This window comes from Benincasa hispida, chromosome 7 (genome assembly GCF_027475165.1).
Source record: "Benincasa hispida cultivar pf3 chromosome 7, pf3_genome.v1.1, whole genome shotgun sequence".
Taxonomy (NCBI): Eukaryota; Viridiplantae; Streptophyta; class Magnoliopsida; order Cucurbitales; family Cucurbitaceae; genus Benincasa; species Benincasa hispida.
In genome coordinates, this window is record NC_143484.1 from 11144374 (window position 1) to 11168613 (window position 24240).

The following is a 24240-nucleotide window of genomic DNA, read 5'->3' on the forward strand; positions in this document are numbered from 1 at the left end:
TGATTTGAGCCATTTCTTCATCTCTTCAATGGTGATCTTGAGTATTTGGGACTTGTGAAGGGTCATCAGCCCAACAAATGTAACACTTTACAGCTATTATAACAATTAAAAGTGGGTTGTATTCGTAGTGTCATTAGGATAAGGCACCCAACATTATCCATTTATAACAGATCATTTAAGTTATTACTTATACATGATCCACCTGTATGTGAGCCATATACATGTTTAAGTTACATAAAATAACCTTGGATATTTTATGAATGAATTATTGCATATCTAAAATAATCAATCATTATTTCAAATAATATATAACTGTGAGGCTTTAGGGCATACGTCCCAACATTAACATCAATCACAGACAATATTATTTCCTATAGTTTATTTTCTTTCCTTATCTGAAAATTTTTTGCAGATTTATTTTGCCTTATATTTTCCTTAATTGAGGTGCTACTTATTATTTCTGATTGAGGAGTTTGTTTCCTTTCTTGGCCAACATTTTAAAAGGAGAATAATGGTATTCTTTTAGAGTTGCCACATTTGATTATCATTGAAGAGTTTTTATTCTTGGTGGCTGAATTGTGTAACATTGTGTTCTTTTTATCTATACTCGTTGTATTCTGATGCGCGATTGCATTCATTGAAAATTGCAATACCTTGAAGATAATTTTTGCCTTATGGAGCTTAAGATATTGTTGTTGAGAATGGATTTTTTGTCTTAGGGGAACTTAAGACTTCATTCTAGAGAAGGAGTTCTCTATCTAAAGGAGAACCCATGATTTTTCAGCAAAGGGAGTTCACTGAGCTAACATAAGATAATCAATAGGACAGGAGTTTCACATACTTTCAGAAGTTGAACTATTCAACACTAATATTAACCCACTTAGGGGAGCCTAAATTCAATAAAGAGGGAGTCTAACATCTAGGAGGAGCCTGCATGATCTTTGAGTTGGTCTCTATATAAGTCACTGTAGTAGTTATTGAATAATAGATAAGTACTACGATGTAATTGCTTGACTCTTTAATATTAGTGGATTATGTTTCTTAGGCATGTTATCCCCCAGACGTAGGTAGATTTCACCGAACTGGTTTACCAACTTCTGTGTACCTTTACTTGTTTTTCTTGTTGTTCGTGTTTTGTCGTTACATTGCTTGTCTATACTTTCCATTTAACATCTTTGTTCTAAATGACTAGTCATCGTATAGTTTTTTCAATATGCAATTAGGTAAAGATCAATTAGACAATTTAACTAATTTTTCTTATCATAAAGAATATGCTAGATCAAAACGAGTAGATTATATAATTAGAGAAGAACATCCATTTACTTTTTTTTTATTCATAATCATGATTTTACTGGTACTATTCAAATATCATTTAACCCACAATATGAAGGTTTTTCTGCTTCTACCGCAAGAATAGATGTGATGAAAATTTTCTTAGCAAAAAAAAAGTGTTACAAAAACCTTTTTTTTTTTCTATTTTTAAAGGAAGAATTTGTTTGACCTCTGATATGTGGACTTCTTGTATCACAAGGCTATCTTTGTTTGACTGCACACTAGATTGATGATGATTGGAAATTATGCAAACAAATTATTTCATTTAAAATGGTTAAATCTCCTCATACAGGTTATATAATAGAAAATGGCATATTAGAATCACTTTAAAGAATGGAATATTGTTGATAAATTTTGGTCTCTAACACTAGATAATGCTAGCAATAATGACTTAGCTACTTCCTTTTTATGTCATTATTTGAAATCTCCATTGGCCAGTAACTTTTTGTATCAGTTGTTTTGCTCATATTTTGAATTTAATTGTTCGTGATAGTTTAGCAAATGAGTAGGTGCCAACCTAATTGGGATGTGCTCATATTGTAATTATGCAGTAATTTCCAAAACATAATGGAATGAATAAATAATAAAAGCATTAGTTTTCTTTTTTATCATTGTTTTTGTAGTTTTGTTTGAGGAAAATGTAATTTTATCATTGATAAAAAAATTTCTTTGTTAGCGAGTGAGGATTAAAAAGGAATAAAAGATATTAAGATGCAAAAGAGGGGGGAAGAATATAAATGTTTGTTGTGAAGTAGTTTGGTGGGAGTTAGAAGGTGAAAAACCATAAATAATCACTCTATTCTTGTCCCACATTGAAAAAATTGAAGAATGAATGGGGTTCCATACTGTATAAAGAAGTTTTCAAGTTTCAAGGATCTTTACAATTAAAATTAAAATAAAGATTAATAAGTTATTCAATCCAAGCTCGATCCAAAGGGCTAATCCAAGCCTGATCCAATTTTGACTCACTGAGCAAGGTCCCTGGATTAGACTATAGGCTTACATTTATTAAGTGGTTGGGCTAGCCTAAGCCCGACCTAAACAGTGCTTGAGGCTTGTAGGGCTTAGATTGAGGCTAAGCTTAGACCTTTGATTCTTTGAGCCGACCTAGCCCAATGATGAGGTTTAATTACTCTGGTAGCTCGTGTTCAACTAACTCATTCCATGATTATAGGAGGGAAAGTGAGAATCTTTAAACTATTGGTTTTGCGGGTCAACAAGACTAGATTGTTATCGAACTTGCAAGAGTGATCAATGCCATCCAGACACCACAATGGAAGTTAGTGATAGCTTTTAGTGATAGCTTTCTTGTTTCAGTCCTAGCTAGTTGTCCTTATTTGTAGAGGCTAGCCTTTTTATGTCAAGTGAATGTTATGAATGCATAAATCGATTACATATCTAATTAAAGGATTTCAATGAGTTGAAAATACAAAGGTTCTCTCTTGCTCTTGAAATTAGATAATTCTTATCCCTTGCAATTTATTTGTCTGCATTTTTCCAAATTAACCAAAACCCAAAACCCTCTTTTTACTATTTTTCCGTTCAACCCCATACTTACCACTGTTGCTACATTTTTGTAGTAATAGGAGTAGTTCGGTAATATACATTTTCTTTTGATCCGTGGCTCTTTTTGAGAATTAAACAACACCAAAAATGGTTCGAACAGTCATGAGGAGTATAAGGCCTTGATGAGAACAAAATGTGGAGACTAGTCCCTCAATCTCCCAAGCTCAACATAGTTGGAAATAAATGGATCTTCCACATCAAACGTCACGCTGATGGAAATATTTAACGATATAAAACATGGCTAGTGGCAAAGGGATTTCACCAAAGGCTGAGCATTGATTTCTTTGATACAATCAGCCCTATGGTCAAAGCTTTCACAATTTGTGTGATTCTAAGTCTTGTTGTCTCTAAACATTGGAATCTTCAACAACTCAACTTCAATAATACATTCTTAAATGGAACTCTAGAAGTGGAGGTTTATATGTCTCAACCCCCTAGATATGTTAATTCTTAATATCCAAATTATGTCTTTCGTCTTGACAACGCCATTTACGAACTAATACAGGCATCACAAGTGTGTAATAATACACTGAAGAATGTCCTCCTCGGTTGGTGATTCATTAATTCCAGGTTAGATTCCTCCTTATTCATATTTCAGAAATAGTAGGTCCATTTTCATGCTTCTGATTTATGTGAACAATGTGATCGTGACTAAGAATGACAATAGTATGATATCAGTGTTAATCAAGAAATTAGATTCCACCTTTGTTCTCAAAGGCCTAGGAAAACTATGCTATCTTTTGGGCATTTAATAATGTTGAAATACGTTGAGTTAGCCCTAAGAAAATTTTTGTAATTTATACTATATTTGTTAAATTAGGGTTTCACCTATTCTATTTATATCTGAGGTTGGGTCTATTGTATGTATGACATTAAAATAATAATTCCTTTTCTATCGTAGTTTTTCTTCCCTGAATTAGGGTTTTCCACGTAAACTCCTTGTGTCGTCTTCTTTCTCTTCTATTTCAATATGGTATCAGAGCCACGCTCCTGAATTAACCATGCTCGATAGAATCCTCGGTGCCGAACAAAGATGTAAATGGAGCCTTGGAAGTAGTCATGGTGTGATCCGTGGTTGAACTTTATTAGATAGGCGGTATGCTCGGGTGAAAAAGAGTTAGCCTAGATATGAGTTGGACGGATGGATGACTGTTTGAGGGGAGGCTCGGTGGTTCTTTGTTCGAGGGGAGGATTGTTGGGAATGCGACCATAGTGGAGCCTTGGAAGTAGTTATGGTGTGATCCGTAGTTAAACTCTATTGGATAGGTGGTATGCTGGGGTGAAAAGGAGTTAGCCTAGATATGAGTTAGACGGATGGATCATTGTTTGAGGGGAGGCTTGGTGGTCATTTGTTCGAGGGGAGGATTGTTGGGAATGCGACCAAAGTCCCACATTGGTTAGATAAGAGGAGGATCATGGGTATATAAGTAAGAATGACTATCTCCATTAGTATGAGGCCTTTTAGGGTGAAACCAAAAACAAAACCATGAAGGTTTATGCCCAAAGTGGACAATATCATATCATTGTGGAGATAGTTTAAGAGTCGTTGTACCTATCAAATGGTATCAGAGCAAGGTGATGAAACTCTAGCCCCGATAGAAGAAACTTGATCATCAAACTTGATAGGTGAAGGTACACTGATTAATGAGGCTGTGATTCAAGCAGTTGACCGCTATCTCCGAACCATCATCCCAGGTGGCGCAGCCGAACAGCGGGTGGTGGACTTGCTCCAGCTAGCGCCGATTAGCTTCCAGACTCAGCCTTTCCAGCTGAACACCATCGATGAAGGCCCCTCAGCTTCGCACGTTCTCCAGCCAGCGCAAACGAGCGATTTGCAGCCGTCTGGGATCAGCGCCGACTTCCAGAAGTAGCTTCTTCACAGTACTAGAGTGGACAGCTTCTTCCTCATGTGTATCCATTTCAACCTCAGTTTCAAATAGGTGATTCCGTTGAAGAAAATTCCATGATTTTTGACAGAAAAATTCCAGATCTGAATCACATGGGGAACTCTAACAACAATTGGTTAGTCTCCAGCAACAGATGGCCGCCCTTGGATCCAGATTGAATGGTCGTGATTCTTCCCTGATGTATTCAGAAAATCCGGTATCAATGTTTCCTACTCTTCTTACTACTAATTTTTTATCTGGAACTATAGGAAATTCTATAGGAATGATCACGAAAAAGAAGTTGAATGGGAAAAATTACTTCTCTTGGTCACAAACAATTAAAATGGTTCTTGAGGGACGCCATAAGTTTGGATATTTGACTAGAGAGATACCACGACCGAATCCTGGGGATCCTCAAGAGCGTGTCTGGAAGGTAGAGGATTTTTTTGCTTTGCTCAATGTTAATCAGTAGCATAGAACCACAAATCGGGAAACCTTTACTCTATTCAGCTACTACCCGAGATATTTGGGATGCAATCCAACGGTTATATTCGAGGCATCAGAATGCATCCTGCCTGTATACTCTACGTAAACAGGTTCACGAATGCAAACAAGGAAGCATGGATGTAACATCATACTTCAGCAAGATGTCGTTGTTATGGCAAGAAATGGATCTATGTCGGGAGATCATCTGGAACTGCCTGCAAGATGGAATTCAATACTCCAAGATAGAAGAGGTTGAGCGTGTGTATGATTTTCTCACAGGGTTACACCCCAAATTTGATACAGTTCGGAGTCAAATACTAGGGCAGAAGCCAATACCGTCTCTCATGGAGGTTTGTTCAGAGGTTAAATTAGAAGAAGATAGATCGAGTGCAATGAATAGGCCGAGTGTTACCACTGTAGAGTCAGCTGCCTTCGGGGTGAAGTCCGTTGGAGCTGATGGTGACAAGCATGATAGTAAAACACCCCTAGTATGTGAGCATTGCAAAAAATAGTGGCACACGAAGGATCAGTGCTGGAAATTGCATAGTCGCCCTCCGAATGGTAAATGTCGCCCCCCGAATGACAAGTCGAAATCTGGGCATGCTCTAGTGGGTAAATCAGTTGAGGGGGCCGCACAACCTCAGACACAGCCTCTAGTAACCAACCCTGGTGATTCAGGTACCATAGATATCGGAACAGTTGCTCCATCAGGTAACCCTCAATCTTTTAGTTTCCTTGTTAAAGGGAATGAGTTATGGATTCTAGATTCAGGAGCGACTGATCACTTGACTGGCTTATGCGATCGGTTTCTCTCATACTATCCAAGCACTGGAAATGAGAGGATTCGAATTGCGGATGGGTCCTTCGCTCCTGTTGCTCGCAAAGGCAAACTGTCACCATTTCAGGGATTAACTCTGCAAAATGTCTTACATGTGCCCAAAAGTTTTTACAACTTATTATCAATAAGCAAAATAACAAAAGATTTGAACTGTAGAGTTTTCTTCTCACCAGATACTACTTTGTTTCAGGACTTGAGCTCGGGGAAGACGATTGGCACTGCCCGATATAACATAGGCCTATATTTCCTTTATGAAGATACTTCCTCCAGAAGCTTGTTTAGGACTAGTCTTTTATTTTCGTTTCCTATGTCTGAAACAAATTATTTATTGTGGCATTTTCATCTTGGACATCCTAGTTTTCAATATATGTGATATTTATTTCCTCATTTATTCCATAATGTGAATGTTTTTTCATTATCTTGTGATGTCTGTATACGTGCTAAATAACCTCACGTGTCGTTTGTTTCTCAGCCCTATAAACCTACCCAGCCTTTTCACCTGGTCCACAGTGATGTTTGGGGTCCCTCAAGTATCTCTATCCTGTCTGGTAAACGATGGTTCATAACTTTCATTGATGACCATACCTGACTTACATGGGTATATCTTCTTCCTGATAAGTCCGAGGTTTTATATACCTTCAAACAGTTCTATACCACTATATTAACACAGTTCAATACAAAGATTGCCATTCTTTGGAGTGACAATGGTCGTGAGTTTGTCAATCACACCTTCCAAGAATTCCTAGTGTCAAAGGGGATCATCCATCAAAACTCGTGTGCATATACTCCACAACAAAATGGGGTGTCTGAACGGAAAAATCCCCATCTCATTGAAGTTGCTCGTTCCTTGATAATTCCAGCATCTCTCCCTTCGTACCGATAGGGAGATGCGATTCTTACCGCAGCTCATCTAATTAATAGAATGCCTTCACGAGTTTAAAGTTTCAAACTCCTCTTGCGTGCTTCAAAGAGTCCTATCAGTCTACCCGTATTATTCCTGAGGTTCCTCTTCATGTGTTTGGGTGTACAGCCTTTGTTCATACTCATGGTCCACACCAGACTAAGTTTGCTCCACGAGCTCAAAAATGTGTGTTTTTCGGGTATCCCCTTCATCAGCGAGGCTATAAATGCTTTCACCAATCTTCCAGAAAATATTTTGTCACTATGGATGTCATGTTCCTTGAAGATAAACCGTTCTTTCCCATTAGTCATCTTCAGGGGGAGACCACGAATGAAGAGACTAACAGTTCCACGTATTTTGTGCCTATTAGCTTCAATCTTGAGCCTAGTCCTAATATTCCTGAACTTGAGCCTAGCCCTAATATTCCTGGACCTAGTCTACCTAGTCTTGAACCTAGTCTACCTAGTCTTGAACCTAAGTCTGCTCCTGCTATTCCCGTGTCGGTTCTTCCTATTAGACAAGTGCCTTGGATAACATACTATAGGAAGAATCTTAGAGAGGAAATTCAGAAAACCCCTGCTGTTCCATCGGAAAGTGTCCAAGCGTCGGAATCAGCTCAGGTTCAAGATCCCATTGTTTTAGAGGAGAGTCTTGAAGAGAAGTTTGAGAACATAGAAAATGATGAGACGAGCTCAGAGAAGGTTGAAGCTTCAGGAGGTAATGAGGTGCTGAAAGATCTTCAAGAAGATGCTCAAAAGTCTGATACTGAAGAGGGACAGACGAAAACTGACAACTATGATACCACTCTGGATATGCCAATTGCCCTGAGGAAGGGAACCAGGTCATGTACAAAGTACCCTTTGCATAGTTTTCTGACCTATAGTAACTTATCTCCTGGTTTTAAGGCTTTCACTACTCAGTAGGATTCTCTAGTAATACCTACTAGTATACATGCGGCCATGGAAGTTCCCGAGTGGAAAGCAGCAGTAATGGAGGAAATGAGAGCTCTCGAGGCAAATAAGACTTGGGAGTTAGTAGCTCTCCCTAGAGGTCATAAAATAGTTCGTTGCAAATGGGTGTTCACATTGAAGTATAAGTCTGATGGAACACTCGAGAGATATAAGGCCAGGTTAGTTGCTAAAGGGTTCACTCAGACGTATGGGATTGATTAGTCAGAAACTTTTTCCCCAGTGGCTAAGTTAAACATGATTCATGTTCTTCTGTCTGTCGCCGTAAATAAAGATTGGCCCCAACATCAACTAGATGAAAAGAATGCCTTCCTAAATGGGGAGTTAGAAGAGGAAGTTTACATGAGTCCACCTCTAGGTTTCGAAGCTAAGTTTGGGAATCATATTTGTAAACTCAGGAAGTCTTTATATGAGTTGAAGCAGTACCCTAGGGCATGGTTTGACAAGTTCACCGTGTTTGTTAAGTCCCAAGGTTTGTTCAGGGGCATTCTGATTATACCTTGTTTACCAAAAAATCACCCTTAGGAAAGATTGCTGTGTTGGTAGTGTATGTTGATGACATCATCATAACAGGAGATGACACGATAGAAATTGCTAAGCTAAAATAAAGGATCGCAGGTGAATTTGAAATCAAGGATCTTGGTAGTTTGAGGTATTTTCTCAAGATGGAAGTGGCAAGATTAAAAGCAGGAATATCTATATCTCAGCGGAAGTACACTCTGGACTTGTTGAAGGAAATAAGAATGACTGGATGCAAACCTATTGACACTTTTATTGAGGTCAATAGCAAACTGAAATGCATTTCGGAAGGAGTTCCTGTGAATAAGAAGAGGTATCGATGCTTGGTAGGAAAACTGATTTACTTATCTCATACTAGGCCCGACATCTCCTATGTTGTGAGTGTGGTAAGTCAATTCATGCAGAGTCCATATGAGGAGCACATGGAAGCTGTGACTCGAATTTTGAGATACTTAGTGTCCACCCCTGGGAAGGGCTTGGTGTTCAGAAAACATGACACACAGAGCATTGAGGCATATACTGACTCAGATTGGGCCAGATCTGTGTCTGATAAAAGGTCAACCTCAAGGTACTTTACCTTTGTTTGGGAAATTTGGTAACTTGGCGGAGTAGAAAACAGGGTGTGGTGGCTAGTAATAGTGTTGAGGTAGAGTATAGAGCTATGAATTTGGGAATGTGTGAAGAAATCTTGTTGCATAATGTTTTATCTGATTTTCACGAGAGTAGTTTGGGGCCCATGAAGCTGTATTGTGATAATAAGGCTGTCATCAGTATTGCGAATAATCCTGTGCAACATGATAGAACCAAACATGTGGAAATTGACAGGCATTTTATTAAGGAAAAGTTAGACCGTGGAGCTATCTGTATTTCCTATGTACCTTCAGTCCAACAGGTTGTAGATGTTTTTACGAAAGGGTTATCGAGACAAACGTTTGAAGCTTGTATTAGCAAGTTAGGTCTTGCCGATATCTACGCCCCAACTTGAGGGGGAGTGTTTAAATACGTTGAATTAGCACTAAGGGCATTTTTGTAATTTATACTATATTTGCTAAATTAGGGTTTCACCTCATTCTATTTATATCTGAGGTTGGATCTATTGTATGTAGGATATTAAAATAATAAGTCCTTTTCTATCGTGGTTTTTCTTCCCTGAATTAGGGTTTTCAACATAAACTCCTTGTGTCGTCTTCTTTCTCTCCTATTTCAATAAATAACACTATCTGGACTTTGGGGTTTAAACTAGTCAAAATACATTGATGACATGTTATTCAAACTTGAAATGAACAATGTGAAACTTGCTCCATGTGGGAAAACATTTGTCTTTCAATAGTGGCACTCCCCTTGCTGATCCTCTCCTATAGAAACATAACATTGCCTACATAGTCAATCATCTTAATCAGTTTTTACGTGCCTCGACGGACATACACAGAAAGGCAGTAAAACAAGTGCTTAGATACATCAATGGGACCAAAAACATTGGAGTTTATATTCAACCTGAAGGAATCTAATTCCCGCGAAAACGTGTGAACGCCTTGGATGTAGATATTCAATTTTTATGAAAACAAAAACAGTAAATAAAACCTGCATTGGAGGATAAACATTCAAACAAAATTATAAGCATGCTAGAAAAGAGGAAGAAGAGAAGAAATCAACATCACCTTTATTGATTCCTCTAGTTTTCCTCTTCCACCATTATCGACAATCTCGAACTTCTCCAAGAAGAAGGACACCCACCAACAAAGTTACTTTGCTATTCTCTAGGATTCCAAAGAACTTGAAAGAGTGGTCTCCAAGAACTTTTGAGGAGAAAAATAGTAGAGAATTTCTAGAGAGATGTTAGAGAGAACGTAGAGGTTGGAGACTAGGTTTTGTGTGATAAAAACCTCTTCTTCCTAAATAGACTATAATGATATATTTATATCGAGAAGGGTTAACCCTTTATCCAAGAATTTCCCTTTCTACCCTTAGTGATAATTAATTAAATAAATTTTATTTAATTAATTGGTACAATAATTAAATTGAAGGAACCGTAAGGTCCACTGCGAAAGTGGGATCATTCCTAATTTTTAGATTTCACATAATCAAAATTTACAAAACATAAATTATGCATAAAAATAAATTATAGAATGCTTTAAAGAATTAACAGAGAGAAGAGGATTTGGATCACTAACCCTTGAAGAACTAAAGTCTTCACGAAAATCCTCCCAAATGGTCACGAACACTTTGAAACACCGATCTTCCAAAAAATACAGCAAACCAAGAAGAAGGACACCACTAAGAGGTAATCCTCTATATTCTCTGTTGAGGTTGAGAATTACAGGAGGTGTGATCTTTTTATATTTTGGGAAGAGGGAGAGAAGAATTGAGAGGAATGGGAGAGATCTAAATTACACCCACAGACTGTCTGTGTAAAAAAACTTCTATGAAGAAGATGAAGATCGATAACTAAAACTAAACTCCCATCTCTCACACGTTTTTATTGGGATAGAGTTAAGGGGAGAAAGATTTAATTTTAAATTTAAAATTAAATTAATATAAATTTAATTTAATAAATAATAATTACTAAAGCTCAAATTATTAAAATAATGGGAGAAAGCAATGTTGAAATAGCCAATATTATGATTGAATGCGCCAAACGAAAAGAAATTGCGATCGCTAATGCTCATCGCATAAAAGTAGTTAAATTGCATTATTCTGTGCAGGTACAATGCGATAGCACGGCTGAAATTACGATCCAAAGGAACAATGTGATGGCGCATTTGAGTTTGCAATCCAAGAGTACCTCAAAGATGATCACATAAAGACCTAACATAAAGTTGACAGCATAATAAAGCATGATGGGACGAAAATCTGATAACGGTCAATTCTGAAATCATGTTGATGGCCGTTAAAGACCATACCATTGCAAATACATTGAACTTCTGGTGACTTTTAGACGGCGCAACAGAATATGGAAATTAATGCTGTCCATCCATGTAATAATTAAAGAGAAGAACTGCTTCACCTAGAAGTCTATAAATACCCAATGTTACCAAACTAGAAAGGGGGAGAGGCGAAGCCGAGGGAAGGGAATTCGTGAGAAGAAATTAATTTTCGGAGAGGTCGAGAGACTGTCGAAAATAGCATGAAGGAGAGACACCCAGCCCTTGCAAGAGCAAGATTCTACAATTCGAAAAGGAGTTGAAGTGATAAGAGCAGTGTAAAAAGCCAGAGGAAGCAAGATATAGCTTACCTGGCTTGATACTTCTTACTCCATTTATTGTTTTGTACTCAACACTTTATTTGCAAAAATGGAAACTTCATTTCAATCTATGGTCAGTCTCTCCACACCATGCATGAGTAACTAAATTCGTGAACGGGTTGAGAAGAATTTAGCTGGCATGACTTAAGCTATGCACTTTATGCGATCATATTGCCTTATGTATGTTTCATTCATCATTTGGAGTACTTGAGAGAATAGTCTAAAGACAGAATCTAGGCTCGAGAGAGTCAGATTAGATCACATAAGCAAGAGTAGAGACTTAGAAATAAGTTTTATCTGCTACATTCCATATGCATTGCATGCATCCTAGAAATAAGAAATGTGGCATTATGCATTGAGAAATATAGTGCTTAATATTTGTGTATAACATGATCGCATGACTTGTACAAAATATTAAGAAATGTTAGCTAAATATCTTCTCAACCCCCTTATCGCATACTTGTCACAACACCACCCTTTCATCGCTCTGCATATTCCATTGCATTAGAAAATCTAAATGAAATCACCATCTACTTCTTTATCACCAGCACAATAATATTAGAGATTCCGTCACATATCTATTTAGTAATCCCTGTGTTCGACCCTAGACTTACTAAGACCCTAAGAAGGCTTATACTTGGGCTTTGTTAGGAAACTTGTATGATCATCACATCTACACATCCCTACATCGCATGATAAACCAACGCATCAATGTCTCTACATACATATTTAAGCTACAGAAGATAACCTCGGATGTTAGTTTATTCCGTTTATGGGTTAACGCTACTAAATGTCAAATAAAATACCTCAGATTTTATTAAATAAAGAAATTATTTCTACATTGCAATTACAAACTACAGGACCCCACGAGATTTAAGGCATCAACCCTAACAATCTCTCACTTGTCCTATAGCTAGTGGGGTATCCATCTTAAAAGTCATACTAATAAAAAATTACACAAAACAATAAACTAGGGCATAATACGTGTCCAATACAAAATCTTCCACTTGCGCTAGACTAAATGTGGTCCGTCTCGTAGACTCATACTTCAGGTGATCCTCAAACACCATAGCCATGAGGGCCTTTGTAAATGGATCGGTAACGTTGTGCTTTGAAGCTATCTGTGTGACAATCACGTCTCCTCGATGCACAATCTCTCAAATGAGATGATACTTTCACGCTATGTGCTTCTCGCGTTTGTGACTCCTAAGCTCTCAGGAATTAACCACAACACCACTATTATCATAATAAAGTCTAATGGGCTTTGACATGTTTGAAACCACTTCCAGATCAGTTAGGAATTTCCTGAGCCACATAGCTTTTTAGCAGCTTCAAAAGCCACCATTTACTCAGTCTCCATAGTGGAGTCAGCAATACACCCCTACTTTGTGCTCCTCCAGACTACTGCCCTACCGCTAAGAGTGAACACTGATCCTGAAGTGGATTTTCTAGAATTCTTATCAGTCTATAAATCAGAGTCCATGTAACCTATAAAGATCAAATCCTTAGAACCATACACGAGCATGTAGTCTCTCTTTCTCTGGAGATACTTGAGGATCTTCTTCATGATGTTCCAATGATCATATCCTGGATTAGACTGATATCTATTGATAATCCCCACTGCATAGCAGATGTTAGGTCTAGTACAAACATTGCATACAGCAGGCTACCAACAACTGATGCATAGAGGATCCATCTAATTTCCTCAACTTCTTGAGGTTTCTTAGGACAGTGTTCCTTAGACAAAATAACTCCACGTCTGAAAGGGAGCAAGCTTCTCTTGGAGTTTTACATTGAAAACTTGACAAGCATATTGTCAATATACGATGTCTAAGATAGGGCCAACATTTTGTTCTTTCGATCTCTATAGATCTGAATGCCCAAAACAAACTGTGCCTTTCCCAAATCTTTAATTTGAAATTGGGTTTGCTAGCCAATTTTTAATTTTAGTTAGCATACCTACATCATTCCCGATGAGTAGGATATCGTCTACATACAACACAAGAAAAGCTACTAAACTATAGATGATTTTTTTGTAAAAACAAGGCTCATCAACATTCTGATCAAAGCCATAAGATTTGGTCATGGTATCAAATCTTATATTCCAAGATTGAGAAGCTTGATTCAATCCATAAATGGACTGATTAAGCTTAAAAAACTTTTGCTCTTGACCTTGGGTTATGAATCCCTCAGGCTGCTCCTTATAAATGGTTTCCTTAATATTACCATTCAAAAAAGCAATCTTGACATGCATTTGCGAAATCTCATAGTCATAATATGAGGCAACGAATAGGATTATCCAGATGGACTTGAACATGGAAACAGGTGAGAAAGTCTCCTCATAGTCGGCTCCTTCAACTTGAGTATAACCCTTTGCCACAAGTCTACCCTTGAAGGTTTGCACCTTCTCATCAGCATCTCGTTTTCTTTTGTAGATCCATTTGCAACCTATAGGTTTAACCCTATCAGGTTAATCTACAAGATCCCAAACCAAATTGAAGTACATAGATTCCATTTAGAGATCCATAGCTTTGATCCATTCATGTTTGTCAACATCCTCCATTGCCTTCTTGTAACACAATGGATCCTCAACATCTTCATCAACTTTGATAGCCAGGGTTTCTATTAAATCGATATAACATACAAACGGGTTCGCAACCCTCTCACTATGTCGAGGCTCCCTCAACACTTGAGGTAGATGTGACCTACTAGATGAACCAACTTCAATAACTTTTATTAAGGTCTTGGGCTCTTCAATAATTCTTGTTGAAGGTTCAATAGTTTCACTGGAAAATTTGTTAAACATAATCTTACTTCGGGGCTTATGCTCCCTTATGTTGTCCTCTTCTCAAAAGGTAGCATTTCTCGACATAAACCTTCATTATTTTTAGGATCATAGAAGTAACAATCTCTCATTCCTTTAGGGTAACCTACAAATAGGCACAATTTTGAACGAGGTTCCAATTTCTTAGGATTTGCTTCAAGCACATGTGCTGGGCAACCCCAAATCCTGAAATGGCGTAAAATGCCTTTATGACCATTCCATAATTCCAAAAGTATTCTAGTAACACTCTTGGAAGGAACACAGTTCAAAATGTAAGCTGCAATCGGTTTTACATAACCCCAAAACGAGTTAGGTAAGGAAGCATAACTCATCATAGACTAAACCATGTCCAACAGGGTTCCTGATACACCATTCTTCTAAGGTGTACTAGGTGCCGAGAGTTGGGATATAATTTCATGTTCTATTAAATAGTCTTGAAATTTTAGATCCATACACTCTCCACCTTGATCAGATGAAATGTTTTAATGGTTTTATTTAATACATTTTCAACTTTAGCCTTGTATTCCTTGAACTTTTCAATAGCTTAAAACTTATCTTGCATTAAATAAACATGCCCATATCTATAATAATCATCAATAAAAGAGATGAAGTATTCGAGCCCTCCTCTTATCTTAACATTCATCGAACCACGAAGGTCTGAATGTACAAGTTCTAAGGGTTATTTGGCCTTGTGACCTTTTCTAGTAAAATATCTTTTAGTAATTTTTCCTTTAAGGCATGGTTCATATATAGGTAAAGAATTTTCTTCTCACTCACTTAGAAGTCCATTCTTGACCAGTCTCTCAATCTTATTGAGATGTATGTGTCTTAATCTTAAGTGCCAAAGATAGTTATTTTCCTTCGGAGAAAATTTTTTGTCTTTTATTTTGAGGTATCGCTGTGTCAAGAAGTTCAATATTAATGACAACTTTAGTTTTTAACAATCTTAGAACATAAAGATTGTCTTCCAGCTTAGTAGAACAAAGTTCTATACCTTTTTTAGAAATAAAAGCTTTATTTAAAGAAAAATGTACAAAATAATTTTGTTCAATTAAATACTCTACAGAAATTAAGTTCCTCTTTAAATCAGGAACTATATTTACATTGTCCAACAAAATATAACTTTGTATAAAGTAAGCTAGAGCCCTCCCACTGCCTTAGCTGAAACGACGTGCCCAATTCCAACATGCATCGCATCTCCCTAACATCTAGTTGTCGCTAGGATCTAATTCCCTAAAATGACGGAAAAACAGGATTAGTTGCATCTGAATCTATTATATAGGTTGAATCCTCATTATTCACTAAACAAGTCTTTAATACAAGTAAATAAAATTTACCTTACTTGGCCTTTTTCATTTTTGCTTAGTACTTTAGACAACTCTACTTCCAATGTCCCTCCTGGTTGCAATGGAAACAAATTCTCTTTGCATGTTTGGCCTTCTTGCACTTCTAGGTAGAAGGTGGGGGGTTAGCTTTCCCCTTTCCACCTTTCTTATTCTTCCACTTTTGGGTGTCAGAAGAGGAAGACACAGACTTAGTTTCAGAGGTTGAACCTCTGAAGAACTTTTTAGAGGATGAGGCGACCTTTGCCTCACCCTTCTGTTCCTTGACTTTCATCAAGGAATAGAAAGTTTGCAGCTCGTGGAGGAAGGTGGTCAGGTTGTAGTCAATCCTATTCATAACAACATTGCTACAAAACTATAGGAAATTTTTAGGTAAAGTTTCCAAGATGAAGCTAACCTGACTAGCCTCATCAATGATAGACTCATTCATCTCTGCCATGTTAAAGTGGACCATCATGTTGAGAATGTTTTCTCGAACAAATACCCTTTCTTGCATATAGCCATTGAAGATGAATTTAAGAGCATCATGCCTAAGTTGTGCGGATGATTGTCTGAACATTCCCTGTAGGGACTCCATGATCTCACGGGCAGTGAGCATGGACTCATGCTTCTTGGCCAAGACATCAGAAAGGAAGGCCAAGATATAAATTTGATCCTTTTCATTTGCCCGTACTCAATGCTCGTATGCCTCCCCGAATGTTTCGAGCAACATTTTGAGCTAGTACTGGAGGACATTCCTCTACCAAGACAAACCTTAGATCATCGATGATCATAATTGTGTTAATCCTGTTTTTCCAGGTGATGTAATTATTGCCTATTAACTTATCAGTGACGAGTGTGTTTAATGTAGTGGAAGTCATTTTGAAATTTGCTGAAACATACAATTTATTTATATAAGTATTCATTCATTACCTAGTTAGAAAAACCAATCAAATTTGCAAAATAATTTCATGCACCCTATGTGATATCAATTTTGCAATTTCACTGAGGTAGAATAAAAGTCACTATAGGGTGATCAGGTACCCTTTCACTGAAATGAGACCAACTAGACCAATATACAAAATGACTTCTTGTACATGTAAATATCAGTCACCATTCTTTAGTCCATAAATTGTTAACTAGCTTAACATTTTCTTGTTTGTGTAACCCCTCATTTTAGATTCTAGTGTTTCGCCCCAATGAGCTAACTATAGCAAACAACCGATTAGGACAAAAACTAAAGCAACCCTATCTATTTCTGGAGTTTGAGTAAGAAGTCATGCAAATATGATCCGTAGGGGGACACAAGCAAAGGTGCCTTGAGGCCGAGCATGAAAATTTACTACAATCTAATGAGAGAGACAGTGGGATCTGTTGCCACACGTCTCGCTCCCACTCACTATAAACATTCTCTCCATTCATCCTGATAATTACCTATACAAACACCACATGTAAGGGGACAAAAGCGAAGGTGCCTCGAGGCCAAGTATGGATCTCACGGTGTGAACTTTGAAGGAGAAACGTGAAAAAGAAAAATGAAGTATCATATACCTCATTTTCTTCCAACTTAGTGTTTTTCCTAGGATTAATTTGACTTAGAAAAATACAGCTAAGTATTTTTACTAAGTGATTCTTTAAATTTTCCTAAGAGTATCACTTTGGATAGTTAAACAATTTTGATTTATGTTCATTAAACATTTTAATAAACTTTAATCAACAATTGCATGCTTGTAGTAAATCTATCTAATTCACCTTCCAGGTCAGTTCTTTGGTAGGGGTGTCCAGTTTCCATCAACTTAAATACCCTAGCCTAGACAGAACTAGCGTTAGACAAAGGTTTCTTATAGATGCATTTGCTACAAATTTAATCTTTTAATTAAAACCAATTTAATCCTATTAAACTGATTAAAAGATTAAACCAATTTCTAATCTCATTAGAAATATTGTAATCTTAGGTCTATGTGAATCATATTTTAAAACTATTTAAAAATGACTTTAATCTAAGTTTGCATGCCATTCTGAATTATTGATTTTAATTTCTAATTTCATTTAATTATAAAAATTATAAAAATGATACAAATTAAAATCATACATTGTATTGAATGACACACTTAATAAAATTATAACATTTATAAAATTATCTAAAGTAGTATCATGCTTCATGCAATTCTCCTTTTATTACTTAACATACATAACTATTATATACTAAAGTAATGAAATAATAAAATAACATTCATACATACATCCAACTATATATTATAACTCTTACAATATAAATGATTCATGACAATGTTATTATGCATGTAAACATATATTATAACAATTATATTATATGATGCATGAGCATGCTATAAAATAAATCATGCAACTATACATTATAACATTTATAATATAAATAATGCATGAATAATGCATAACCTATGGTGGGATTTTACTATATGGCATACATTACGACATATATAATTAAAATTAAACCATACATCAAATGCATAATTTAAACAACAATTTATTTTTGGATCGGGATTAGACTTCTAAGCCATTAATTAAATTAATATAACTTTTATATTAATTTAATTAATAGAAAAAATAACTATTACATCAAATAATAGCTAAATCGGTTTAAAACAAGTGAACCGGATCTTGAACCACATGAACTTGACCACCCAAAACCTGAACCTCCCACGAACTGCTCGAACCAAGCGAATCATACATGAACCAGCTGAACCACGAATCGAATCGTGTCATGAACTGGTTCATTTTTCTGTGTCAAAGCATTGCAATGCTATGACCTAGCATTGCACACTACGAAAAAAATTTTGTTCACCCTTTGCAGCATTGCAACACTGGCAACGCTTGGACACAACATTACAACGTATTGTACAGTCACGAATTGCTTCGATTCTTCTCCAATTTGGTCCTCGATTTCACCAGAAAATTTCCAAAAACAGCACGAAGGACTAAAGACTATGAATTATAGACTTGATAATAAGAAATTATACCCAAAACACTGGGCCCTTACAAATCAAATTTTTAAAGAAGCATTAAATCTAAAGCCTAATCCCGAAAACATCCAAATTTGCTTCAACAAACATTCATCCATTCATCGGCATGAATAAAACAGAATGCTACCCATCATAATCTGTAAACTAATTTTGGAAAAATAAAATTGGGACCAAGAATGAACGTTCTGATACAAATTGAAGGAACCATGAGGTCCACTACGGAAGTAGGATCGTTCCCAATTTTTAGATGTCACAGAATTAAAATTTACAGAATAGAAATTATGCATAACAACAGATTACAACATGCTTTAAAAAATTAACAAAGAGAAAAGGATATAGATCAGTTACCCTTGAAGAACTAAAGTCTTCACGAAAATCCTTCTAAATGGTAACGAACACTTCAAAATGCTGATCTTCCAAAAAATACAGCAAACCAAGAAGAAGGACACCATTAAGAGGTAATCCTCTGTATTCTCTATAGCGGTTTAGAATTACAGGAGGTGTGAATTTTGTATATTTTGGGAAGAGGGAGAGAAGAATTGAGAGGAAGGAGAGAGATCTAAATTACACCCATATACCGTCTGTGTAAAAAAAAAAAAAATTGAAGAAGATGAAGATCGATTACAAAAACTAAACTCCAACCTCTCACACGTTTTTACTGAGAGATAATTAAGGGGAGGAAGTTATAACTACCTCAATTTCATTTTCAAAATTAAAATTAAATTAAAATAAATTTAATTTAATAAATAATAATTATATATATAATAGCTAACTTATTATATATATATATATAATTAGATGTTATATCAAATATAATACATAACTTATAGTTATTATATTGTATAAAATACAATATAACATATAGTTTTTATTTCTCTCAATAATATATGATAATTAAATTAGTATTTGAATCACTTTCAAATATTTAATTCCTCTCAAAATAAACTTTATATTATAATTTATCAAATTATTAAATTAATTATATCACATATAATTAATCCCCTCAATTAATTTGAACAATTTAAATTAATCCAAAATTAATTCTCAATAATTCGTGTTGAGCAACAAAGGAGGCCTTATGGACCTATAGATTGAAGCTTCAATGGTACTTGAATAATTTATTGAATTCCTTTAATTAAATTTCTCAACATTCATTAACTGCAAGTCAGTCCACTAAAGATCGACAGCTGCACTCTTCGCACTACAGATATATGTATATGGCCATTGGATATAACCAGTCAATAGTACAATGATTCTTCATAAATTGCTCATAAGTATAGTCGGTACAAAATTATTGTTTTGCCTCTATAGTTATATTTAACTCCTTAAGTACCATTGATCCCTCTAATGAACAATAAGTCATAGTCCAACTATGACCAAACCCCTCTTGGAGCAAGAGAGGGTTTGGCACCATATTGTTCAAGTCCCAGAATCAGCCCTTAGGGGAGCAATTTATCTACGTACTCCTACATTAGGGAATGAGTGAATTTCGTTTTATGTAACTGTATTCCCAGCTCCCTAATCTGATGAATCCTCAAAATGGTAGACTTATTGAGTTAGAAATCTAGCCACTCTCACCCATACAAATCAAAGGACCGACTTCATAGGCAGAAGTTTACAACTCACTCAAGATTCAGGTCATGTCACCTATGGTCATCTATTATTAACAGTGTTATACATTGAGACTATTCATTTTGTGGTCCGGTTTTATACAGATCAATTTGTATAGAATACCCCTGCCCACATGTTTTCACATGAATGATCAGGATTAGATCATTTGTAGCAGTTAAACATGATCTACCTGTATGTCTCTACGTACATGTTTAAGCTACAGAAGATAACCTTGGATGTTAGTTTATTATTTTTGTGGGATAATGTTACTAAATGTCAAAAAAAATACATCATATTTTATTAAATAAATAAATTGTTTGTACATTATAATTACAAACTACGGGAACCTAGGGCATCAACCTCAACATAAATAACCATATAATAAATCCTATTTAATATATATTTATTTAAATATCATAAATATTATATATTTCCACTAACCTCCAATCTCCGTTATTTATTAATCAATTAATTAACCATTAATTAATTAATTAAATAAGTATATTAAACTATATTTAATATGGAGTTAATTAACATATATGTGCACATCTTTTTATGAATCTAATTCATTCAAATATATCTCTCTTACTTAATTTAGATTATAGATCATATCTATAATTAACCATTATATATTAATCTCATTAATAGAAAATTCTGTCAATTGATTTGAAAATTTTAAATCATTCCTCATTACTATCCTTTAGTGAGCTAACAATGAGACCTTATGGACCTACACATTAGAAGCTCCAATAATATGATATTAATTGATACAAACTCTTTTAATCCAATTAATCAATATTCATTAACTACCGATCACTCCATTAAAGACTGAAAGCTACACTTTTCACACTATAGATATATTTCTACGTCCATGCATATAACCAATCAACAAAGTGATGACCCTTCACAAATACTCATAACTTGTCACACCCCACTCCAGATTACCCTCTTTACCTGGATGGAGTTGTGACTACAGCAGTTACCAACCCTTTTGTTGGCACTTACTGTCTAACTAACCTGTTTAACTTGCTAAAACCTTGAATACGTAAATTTCATCAACATACTGAACAAATTAACTCAAAACTTAACACATTTACATTACAGGATTTCATAACATTGTTCATACATGTATATTACAACTTAGTGAGCTCAATATAGAACACTAGTCCCTATATGATAGACACATGTGTACTAACTAATACAAAGTCCTTAATTAAGCTTCCTTCAACCTGAGTCTTTGAGTGGCAGAACAACAACAAAGATGTCTTCTGAGAACTGACCACTACCTGAGAGGAAAAATATTTGAAAACATGAGCTAGAAACCCAGTGAGTGACTAACATTTAAAATATAACTTTCATACATAAATTTGATAGTAGAACTGGAAGCTTTAACTGAAAACATAAACTTGGCAACTATTATTCATGTAATCATTAATATCACATAACACCATTTTATGTTTTGTTGAACTATGCCTTAGTCTAGAGTGGCTCTCTTGCTCACTCTTTACCATGCTTAACTACATTACTACTTAATTTGGAAGGAACCCTTTTGTTCACTTCCTAAAAACATAATTTGCATTCTTAGTTGAGAGAGAACCTTTTTCTCAATCCCTAAACGAGAATCCATAGTTGGTGTGGAGTAATCTCAACACTACCAATATCAACTTTTCTTACGTGCACGTGGTTCTCGTTCAGTATCGTCATACCTTAGGTACTACTGCTACCTTCTCTGTGTCTTTCAGTATCAAGCTACTCGGATACCTTCTTTGTGTCCTTCAGTATCAAGCTATTCAAATCTAAGATCGAGCTTCAGTACCTTCTCATCTAGTCCTTCAGTACTGAGCTACTCATGTTGAACTTACATATTCTTATCTCTTAATGACTTAGTTTCCCTAAAGCATTATGTACTAACGCATCCTCATGTTAATTGAAAAGCATAACATAAACATAACATTAATGTGAGATGTGTTACTTGGAAACTATTTGAGAATAATTTTCATAAATAGCTTTCAGTAAACATGTAATGCTAGACATTCATAAAGCATTAGCAATTTACTTAAAACATTTAAAGCATTTAAAGTCACTCATAGTCTTTGGCAATCCTCTTCATGTATTCTCCTTTTGAAATTGCTAAGCGCACTGTGCATTGAACACTTAGCCAAATTCTTAGGCCTTAACTTGACTAGGCAGCAACTTCTTCACCATGCATCCATGGCTTGCGACCATGCCTTGTCTTAGGCGTTCAAGCCTCCTATGCAGCCAAGCTTTCAACTCACGCCTACTACCCATCGCATGGCCCATCATATAGCAACCTTTGCACCCATTGTTTAGCTCATGACCTCGTCTTATGGCACATCAATGCATGCTCCATGTGTTCCTCTGGTCGCACCCACAAGCTCCAACGCAACCTTGCGCCTAATACTTTATGCGCCTACTTGCAGGGTCCAAGGCCCACACAGCACTTGCGCTTACAGCTTCAATACGTATTGCATGGTCTAACACTTCTCAGTGCATCTTTGCGCCAACTCAGCCTTCAATGCATGCGCTCAGCATCATCGGCCGGCCTTCAAGCTAGTTGCTTGTTCAACCCAAGTACCTGCCTGCTTGTTCAAGATTCTAGATTTAACTTACAATTTTAATAACTAATTTTCTAGGCCTTTTCTCAAGAAATTTACTTCTACAAACATTCTCTAAAATGCCTTACCAAGCTTAACTTAAAATTTCAGCTTATAATTTCTCGTGATTGGACTAGAATCCTCAAATCATCAAGACTAGCCCAAGCTTACCCGAGAACTCAACCTTTAGCCGGATTCTTCACTCTTCAGCTCGATTCCTTTAGAATTTTCTTCCAGCAATTCAACCTCAACAACTAGACACACTCAGGGTTCGAATGGCTCTGAAATTACTCCATTTGTATGAGTGAATTGCTCAAACCCTCTATTTGATATCAAGCTTCCCTTTTTAAACTAGCAGTTGCATGATCACCTTTTAATATCAAGCTGCCACCTCATCCTTAAAGGGATAACAACAAACCTGAGCATGATAGCTGGCTTAGCTGATCAATCACTAAGCTGATCCTTTCCTCTTGGTTATCAACGCAAGGGTTAGCTCCCAAGCCAACGCTTGCAACCACATGGCCGCATGCCTCCTTCACACAATGCATTGCCCAATCTGACCAATGTATAGCTCACTTAGAGGCTATCGCATCCCTTCTTTGGTTGCATACTTCTAAGCCAATGCATGTCCTAGCCCACACATAGCTTAGTCTTAACATATCAACCAAGCGTTAGGCCTTCCTCGTTTCATTGCATAACTTTAGCGTGCATCGAATTTCAATGTCTTGCTCTCAACGCCACATACTGGCCAGTGCGCATGCCTAGCCTCAACACTTAGCCTTGCATTCTTCGTCTAACCTTGCACACATTGCATACCCCATTGTCTAATGCCCAACGCCTATCGTCTAATGCCTAACGTGCAACTCATTGTTCAGTGATCTCTCGCTCTTGTTCATCACCCAAAGATCTCGCTCTCGCTCATCGTGTAGTGCTGATGCCTATCGTCTAACGTGTCACGCCCTATACGATCACCCTTGCGTAACACCTCAACGCCCAGTGCCTTGCTCGAGTGCAACCGAGTGCTTCCTCGCCCCCGCCTAGCCTACTTATTCCACAATAATTCATCCTTGCTACACGACCGCGCAAGCCTCAACGCATCCTTGTACATGTGCTCTATGCTCAATGTCGG

General features: G+C 36.4%; 1 pseudogene; it reads left to right on the plus strand.

Moving 5' to 3' along the window:
• The first annotated feature begins 4938 nt into the window (after positions 1–4938).
• LOC150034915 (uncharacterized) lies at positions 4939–9481 on the plus strand (annotated as a pseudogene).
• Positions 9482–24240: the final 14759 nt, after the last annotated feature.